The sequence below is a fragment of the Paramormyrops kingsleyae genome, chromosome 16, assembly GCF_048594095.1.
Source record: "Paramormyrops kingsleyae isolate MSU_618 chromosome 16, PKINGS_0.4, whole genome shotgun sequence".
NCBI classification, from domain to species: domain Eukaryota; kingdom Metazoa; phylum Chordata; class Actinopteri; order Osteoglossiformes; family Mormyridae; genus Paramormyrops; species Paramormyrops kingsleyae.
The window spans coordinates 41,575-49,011 of record NC_132812.1 but is presented as its reverse complement, the minus strand read 5'-3'; the positions used below and the strand labels follow the sequence as shown (position 1 = coordinate 49,011).

Genomic DNA, 7,437 nt, shown 5'->3' with positions numbered 1-7,437 from the left:
CTTCATTGTCTAATACTCGGTCGAGATATTTTAGACCACGTATGCATTTTCTCTGTCCTCAATACGTTGCCAACAAGCCTGCCTGCTTTTGTTACCTGCAGTGGTATTGGACTTTCTTTAAAGGGTTGATTTAAACTCCTCATAACGCTGCATAATTAGCATGCCGTCTTCCTCCGTGAAACATATGGAAATCGCGCTATGAGTCAAACGGTGCCTTGCGTTGCCGAACGTGCTCCATATATGTGAACGCGCACAAACTCCAATGCAGTTAACACCGTTTTAACAAATCAACTTCTCAACTGGCGTCGTAGTACTGATTAGCCCCGATGGAGACAACCTGATTTTGTCAACCTTGCGTTAGCAAATTACCTCGGGGTTAAGTCTGATTTGGTTAAACCCCCTTCGTAGTACAGGCCACAGAACACCATTGCTTGGCTCTCCTGAAACAACTTCCGACTAAGGTAACACGCATTTAACAAACTAACTTTAAAGTTTGGCAGTTAATAAAGGTTTTTACCGCACGCCGCACACTAGACGGCTTTGGATATGGGTTATTAATGCCAGTACACTTTATATCCCTTACTGTTCTTCAACCCCCTTGTTTAATGTCTCACCACAGTCGCAATTGTTGTAGTTGTTGTTGTGGCCATCATTGTCACTTTGGTTGTTATGATAATTGTAGCATATCGGTATTGACGCTCAAAAATGTTTTATCTGGAAGCACACACTTGCACACACATGCCTCCTAACACATTCACACTCGTACACACGGTGTCATACCGGAGTAAAGTTAGCAGTGGGTTGGGGGTGAGGGTAAAATGCAGATTCCGCCGGGCGTAAACAAAAGAGAAATTCGAGGAGCTCAGCATTGCAGTGCAACTGCGCAGTCAGTACAATACGGTTGTCCGAAATCGTATTGTTCTTAATGTTAACATTAATTTCATTGTTAATTTGTTAAACATGTGAAAATGTTCTATATGTTATCTGTTGAGCGTTCTCTGGTCGAGGATAATCTGCATTTTTCCCCTCTCTTGTCCCGTCAGACAGATGTGGATGTCCATGGCTACCAACGTCACTGTTCATGGATGCCTGTTCCTGACGAATAAAATAAATCATAATAAATCAATAAATAAATATGTCTTTCACCAAACATGTCAGTATTTTATTGTAATTCTGTATTTCTGTAGATCTCACATCCAAGCACTATTGAACTGTTTTGGTGTTATCTGATTAAATTTTCTCATATAAGTACAGCTATACTGTACAGCTTGAAAGCACTCCTGTGAAATATCTGCAGGTATGTAGAAACGTGGTTGCCACTCTACAAGCCATTTTATCAGAATTAATACACAAAATAAATAAAAGAAAAAGGATATTGCAATTAAAGCATCTGTTATATTGAAACATGGAAGTGGCACGTAGAAATCCTGCCCTGGGATATGTGATATACTGCCGGAAAGCTGGCAATTTGTACTATATGAAATGCATGGAAGTTCCCGGCGCAGGATTTCTAAATGTGCACTTCGCCCTGTACACTGTAACCATGTGGAAGCTGCCATCCATAATCTTAAACTAAAAGTCCACGGAAGTGGCACGTAGAAATCCTGCCCTGGGACATGTGATATACTGCCGGAAAGCTGGCAATTTGTACTATACGGAAATGCATGGAAGTTCCCGGACAGGATTATCTAAAACTGTTGTGGTGTTTTCCTCCCCAGCCAAATCAGAAGTCTGGAACCACTCGTGTAGATCCAAATTCAGTCTTTATTGCAAGAATGAAGTTACAACCAACGCTGGACACGTAGAAGTTTTTATTATTGTTTAACACCAATTTTTATACCAGTTCGTATCATGTAACAATATCTCGTCACTTAAACATCATCATCTCTCCAACCATTCACAATCATTGGCCCTCATTCACCAACCATTCTTACGAACAAATTTGTTCTTAAACCCAACGTACATACTTTTTTTAACGAAGATTCTGACCTATGTATCAGCATGATCACTGTTACTACCATGAAAATAATTTTTACACTTTAAAATATTTTTTATAATTTACTGTCATAAATTATTAAAATACTATCGTTTTATGAACTGTAGAATGAGCAAAACTACTATAACCAATTATTTTGAACAAACTATCATTACTCAAATGTGCGTACGAATGGTCTTGAGTGTGCGTAGATTCTGGTCTTAGCTGAGAACAAATTCAGATAAGGAAACATTGGTGAATGTCAGAATCTCTGTAAAAAAAAAGTGTGTACGTGGGGTTTAAGAACAAATTTGTTCGTAAGAACGGTTGGTGAATGAGGCCCATTGTTTTCTCCCTTAATCCACACCCCTGGGTGATAATTTCTCCATCATTTCTTGTACTGTTTGGTCCCTCAGCCGAACATAATGGTGGCGCGACCAACTATACTTGGTTTTAAAAAAAATACTCAGCCGTGAACTCAGGAGTATCCCTTCCTTCAGTAGCAAACCTTGGCAGCTTCAGCCTGTTGCACATTAACTAGAGGGTTGATACATTTGTCCATCGACATAGTGATAAGGTATAACACTAATAAAGGTGGATAATCATAGATTCTGGACTAAGATAAAGTAGCAAAAAAAAACTCTTAGGCTATTATGAGGTGCAAATACATACTCAGTTGATTACATTGTGTTGATTACATTATAATGATTACATTGTAATGAATACATCATGGGTATTTGCCATGCTTATTAATAATATCATAATACTTATATTCTACGTTATATAGTGCTACATAATATTTCATACCCTCTCCAGAAATGCCCTGGCGATGATGAGTGGCTGGATGTCTTATTTTATTTTTCCTGAAATCAATGACCAGCTCCTTTGTTTTTGTGGTGTTGAGGAGCTGGTTGTCGACCTTGTCTCTGACAGCTGCTCCACCTCGTCCCTGTATGCCAGCTCACTCTCCTTGCCCGAGATGAGTCCGATCACCGTCGTATCATCTGTGAACTTGATGACCTTGTTGTTGGTCTGCGTGGAGACACAGACATGTGTGTAAAGAAGCGGGCCGAGCCCATCGCCACACCCCTAATATACATATCCATATACATATGCCCCATCCAAGCTGAGCCCCGCCGACACGCCACACACACATACAAACATCCACTCTCACCAGGCACACTGGCCTGACACCAAGGTACCCCACCAGTCATGTGCCAAGCCACCTTAACCACCACCAGTGTGCAGCACCCTGACAACACTCACATTTTGGGTTCAGACCCTGAAGTACGCTGCTGCTTTATGACGAAGACTCATCTGCACAGGCTGTGCAATGCCACATCACATGTGCTATATTTCTAGCAGTGGGAGACGTTACAGGTACGACTTGCAAGCCAACAATAACATCATGTCAGGGATAGTGTAGATATGGTTCTTGATTGAAGACAGAGAACATAAGGCCACTACTTGCAGTGTACCTGAACCACTGAGTATTTCCATCGCCATAGTCTCACGGCATTGAATGATGTCACCTGGAATGATGATGTAACTGGGAACCCGAGGAAAGTGGTTGATAAGCTGCTTGCCCATCTGTTGTCAACAGTTTACTTGGGGTTATTCAACAATAGAACCTTTTATCACATTAAATGAAAGTTGTACTGGTACAGAAACATCCCTGTGGTGTGAATACTCACTTCCATTACAAAGACCCCACAACTACAGCTGTCTTTTTGTAATGTGTGTGCAACTGTGGCTGGTTTCCATTTTCCCCCACACAGCTCCTGTTTTTTAAGTCGCTCATTACGTAGGGCAAAAAAGTTGCTGGAAAAGTAGGACAATTTTCCTAGGAAGAGAACAGAATGTAGGACTTTTTGTGCAATTTGTATATCTAACCATCTAGTCTTACATATACAGAATTCAGCAGATCCTACTACCCAGAGCTACTTCCATTTCCGAACTTCACAAGCAGTCTCCCTGGAGCTACTTCGGGTTCAGGGTCTTGCTCAGGGACCCAATGGTCATGCTGGAGGTATCATTTGAACCCGCAACCCCATTTTTAATTACTGTCCATTACCTAAAGCAATCAGCAGCTACTTTTGATTCCACCATCTCATTGTCCTTCTGTGGATCCAGAAGCACCACAGTGTGTGTGTTGGCATTTAGGTACTACAGTGGAGATGAAATGAAGCATTTTGTGGATGAGTAATTCCACCATATGACCCTCTATAAATACATGTAATGAAGAAATGCACATTTTGTGTACACAACTGTCTTCTTACCACAAGAACCCAGTGATTGTGATGAAGATTCCATGCACCGATTATAGCCCCACATTTTTCCAGACATACCTGGGAATATAAACACAGTTCTCACAGTTGAAATGGCTGGCAAGTATCACCAAAATACAAATTGCAGTGATCTTGTTTTGTATATGTAGTACTGTGTACTGTGATTAGATGCAGGTATCTGAGATCCATCTGTGTTGTGTCACCAAGCAAGCATAGAGATGGAGATAATGGAATCCTATGACTCAGTAGAGATAATAATATTTGAGTTACTGCTGTCCAAAATGTATGAACTGGTTGGCAAGTCCACATACTGTAGCATGGAAGTAATCGTCTATACTACTGCTGGGACACTGAGAGCAGATGTGGGTGTCAGCAAGGCCCATTTTGTACATTTTATGCTGAGTTATATGTGTTCTATAAATAACTTTATACTGAATTAATTGGAGGTTTGTTTTGGTGGTAGATGAGAAAATGTTATTAAATATTTGTATCCAGAAGTTAGTGTCGGTAGACATGTCTAAATCGTTCTCCCACTTTGTTATTTGTACTGTGAATAAATCATCTGAGTTGGCCAAAAGTCTATAAAGTTTACTGATCAATCCTTTCGAATGATGTAGGTTAAGGATTTCGATAGCTAATTTTGAGGGGTGAAGAGGGTTATTACATATGTTAATCTTAGATTTGATAATAGCTTTTAATTGTTCGTAGTAAAGCAATTGTTGGCCTTCTAGTTCATATTTTTGGGTTAATTTGGAAAAGGTTAAGAGACAGTTATTGCTAAAAAGGTGGTGAAGATGGGTAATTCCTTTTTCATGCCATGTAGGAAAGTACAGAGTGCTGTTACCAGCTTTCAACTCAGGATGGTGCCAGATTGGTGTGTATTTACAAGGTATGAGTGATGCTTTAGTAATTTTGTTTGCTTCCCACCAGGCTAATAAGGTTGTTGAGATTAGGGTTTTTTTTTTTTAAAGCATTCTAATTGTTTGATAGATATATTTAAAAATAATATATCTGCAACTGAGATATTCTGAAATTGTGATTGTTCGAGTTCTATCCATGCATAACTCTTACTATATTCAAAATGTTCATACTTCAGTTGTTTAATTAAGAATTGAGTTCTTTTATGTAATATTTCTTCTAGCTGTGCTTTAATATTATTAATTTCTTTCAGGATGTTTTCTCGGGAATTGTTTGAATATGACTCTGTTTGGGATTTGAGTTTCCGTTCTAGGTCATTTTCTAAATTAAATTACATTAAAATCCAATTCTTCTTCTTCATTTTGCTGTCATACATACCTTCAATACAAAGGCCCCACAGGAAGAGGCATCCTGTTGAAGTGGGTGAGGCAGTGTATCACATGCCCATCTCGATGGAGTAAGTCCTCTTTGCCTCATAAATAAACTAAAATACAGATGGTACACAGATTTAAAGAAAATTAAAATTCCAGATTCCTTAGGGGCCCTCCCCCCACATGGGGCCCTGGTAACTCAGTCCCCTTTTCCCCCCCACTACCACGCCCCTGCCCTCAACCCTTTCCTGGTCGAGCCAGATGTCCCCTGGGGTCGGAACCCTCAGGTCTGCAGTTTTAACACCTTACTTAATGACCCTTCCGGTCAGTCGACTTCCTTTGTAGTAAGATATCACAATCCACACATATAGCTGTCCAAACACCTTTTGGTCCTACCTGTGTCCGGTCGGAGTGACGGGGGAACCTTCCACTTCAGGAATCACGATGGGTCAGCGTCAAGTCTTTTCAGCCTTCAGTTTATTGTGGTATCTTACAGCACAGGGCTGGGAGATACCGTCTTCCTCGAGCCTCCTCTTAGAGTTGTTTTTACCCCTGCATTCCACTGTTTCCATATATGGTTTGTTCCGGTACTTCAGTGCTCCATATTTCTTGACTAGGGCCTGATGCTATCATCCGACCTTGACCACACGGTTCACACTGGGCTAGTGCATTGCTGTATTGCTAGGAGATTATACATATACATAACATTCACTACTGTCGTATTACATTTGGGTATTACATTAGGATTTTTCTCTCACACTGCAAAGAATGCTATTCATAAAATATACCACTGAAATACAATCTGTTGATTTTAACACTAGAGTTGGCTGTCCCTAAGAGTTACATAGTAAATATCAACAGTCACATCCAGGGCCACTGCTGGCCAAATGGGTGCCCTAAGCAGAAATTTACTTTTGTGCCCCCTCCCCCAAATATTACGGAAGTAAAAATAAAATAATAAAAAAACACCTACTACAGGGGCCAAAATACAACTTGATTCAAATAAAAGTAAATACATAAATAAATTGTATCATTTATAAATTACAATTGTAGCTCTACAGCAAAAAATACAAACTAAAATTACACTTTGAATAAAACATTTAAAATAAATAAAATAAACAATAATACACTGAAATAAAATCAACACTGTCATCTGCTGGAGCTTTCCAAAGTTCAAAATTTACAAAGGCACACTTCTGCTTTTTCTTGAGGCAAAGTTGTAAATGAGCTCTTCATATGAAACTTGGTAACGGTCCACCAAGATCAGATAAGGAATAGAAGACTCTAAAAGTTAGGACACATTGGTTACACTCACTTTCCAGATTCTTCTGGTATACCATGAGAACATATATACAATGGTAGCTGTACCTATCTATTTATTTAAATTTATATGTGTTCAAGTGCAAAGGGATAAAATATGTGATACTCTGTGAACATGGTTATAAGGGTGGCAGACAAAACACTAAGATTGTCTAAGGACACATACAAACATAACCTATCTGTATATTGAGACTAGTAGTCGTGAGTAAATCAATATAAAGGGTATACAAAAGCCAAACTTAAATGAAATTTCCTTTAGGGTGTTTGTCTGTTGGGTGCTGGGATGTAAGGCAGAATGTATGGGGAGGGGGTTGTGTGCCAAGTCGAGGGACCCCTGTCCTTGAGGTCCACTCTGCTTGTCTGTAGGGCCCTAAATCTTTGGCCAATAAAAGTTGGAGTGCTGGCCTCCATTGTTATCTGTGTGTGTGTGTTTGTGTGTGTAACCCCCCTTTGGTGCCTCTCATACCAGGCTCGGCCTTGTCTCAGGCCACCTGGAATTTAGGCCCTGTGATATGTGCATGTGTGATCCTACAATATATATATTTTTTCTTATTTATCCTATATT

General features: G+C 39.8%; 1 long non-coding RNA gene across 1 annotated transcript; it reads right to left on the bottom strand.

Moving 5' to 3' along the window:
• Positions 1 to 1,998: 1,998 nt before the first annotated feature.
• LOC111833594 (uncharacterized) lies at positions 1,999 to 6,079 on the bottom strand. The gene is made up of 7 exons (XR_011982980.1): positions 5,949 to 6,079; positions 5,560 to 5,665; positions 4,255 to 4,323; positions 4,050 to 4,141; positions 3,670 to 3,796; positions 3,242 to 3,565; positions 1,999 to 3,007 (listed from the first exon to the last, which is right to left on the bottom strand). It is a non-coding gene; the product is annotated as an uncharacterized lncRNA (long non-coding RNA).
• Positions 6,080 to 7,437: the final 1,358 nt, after the last annotated feature.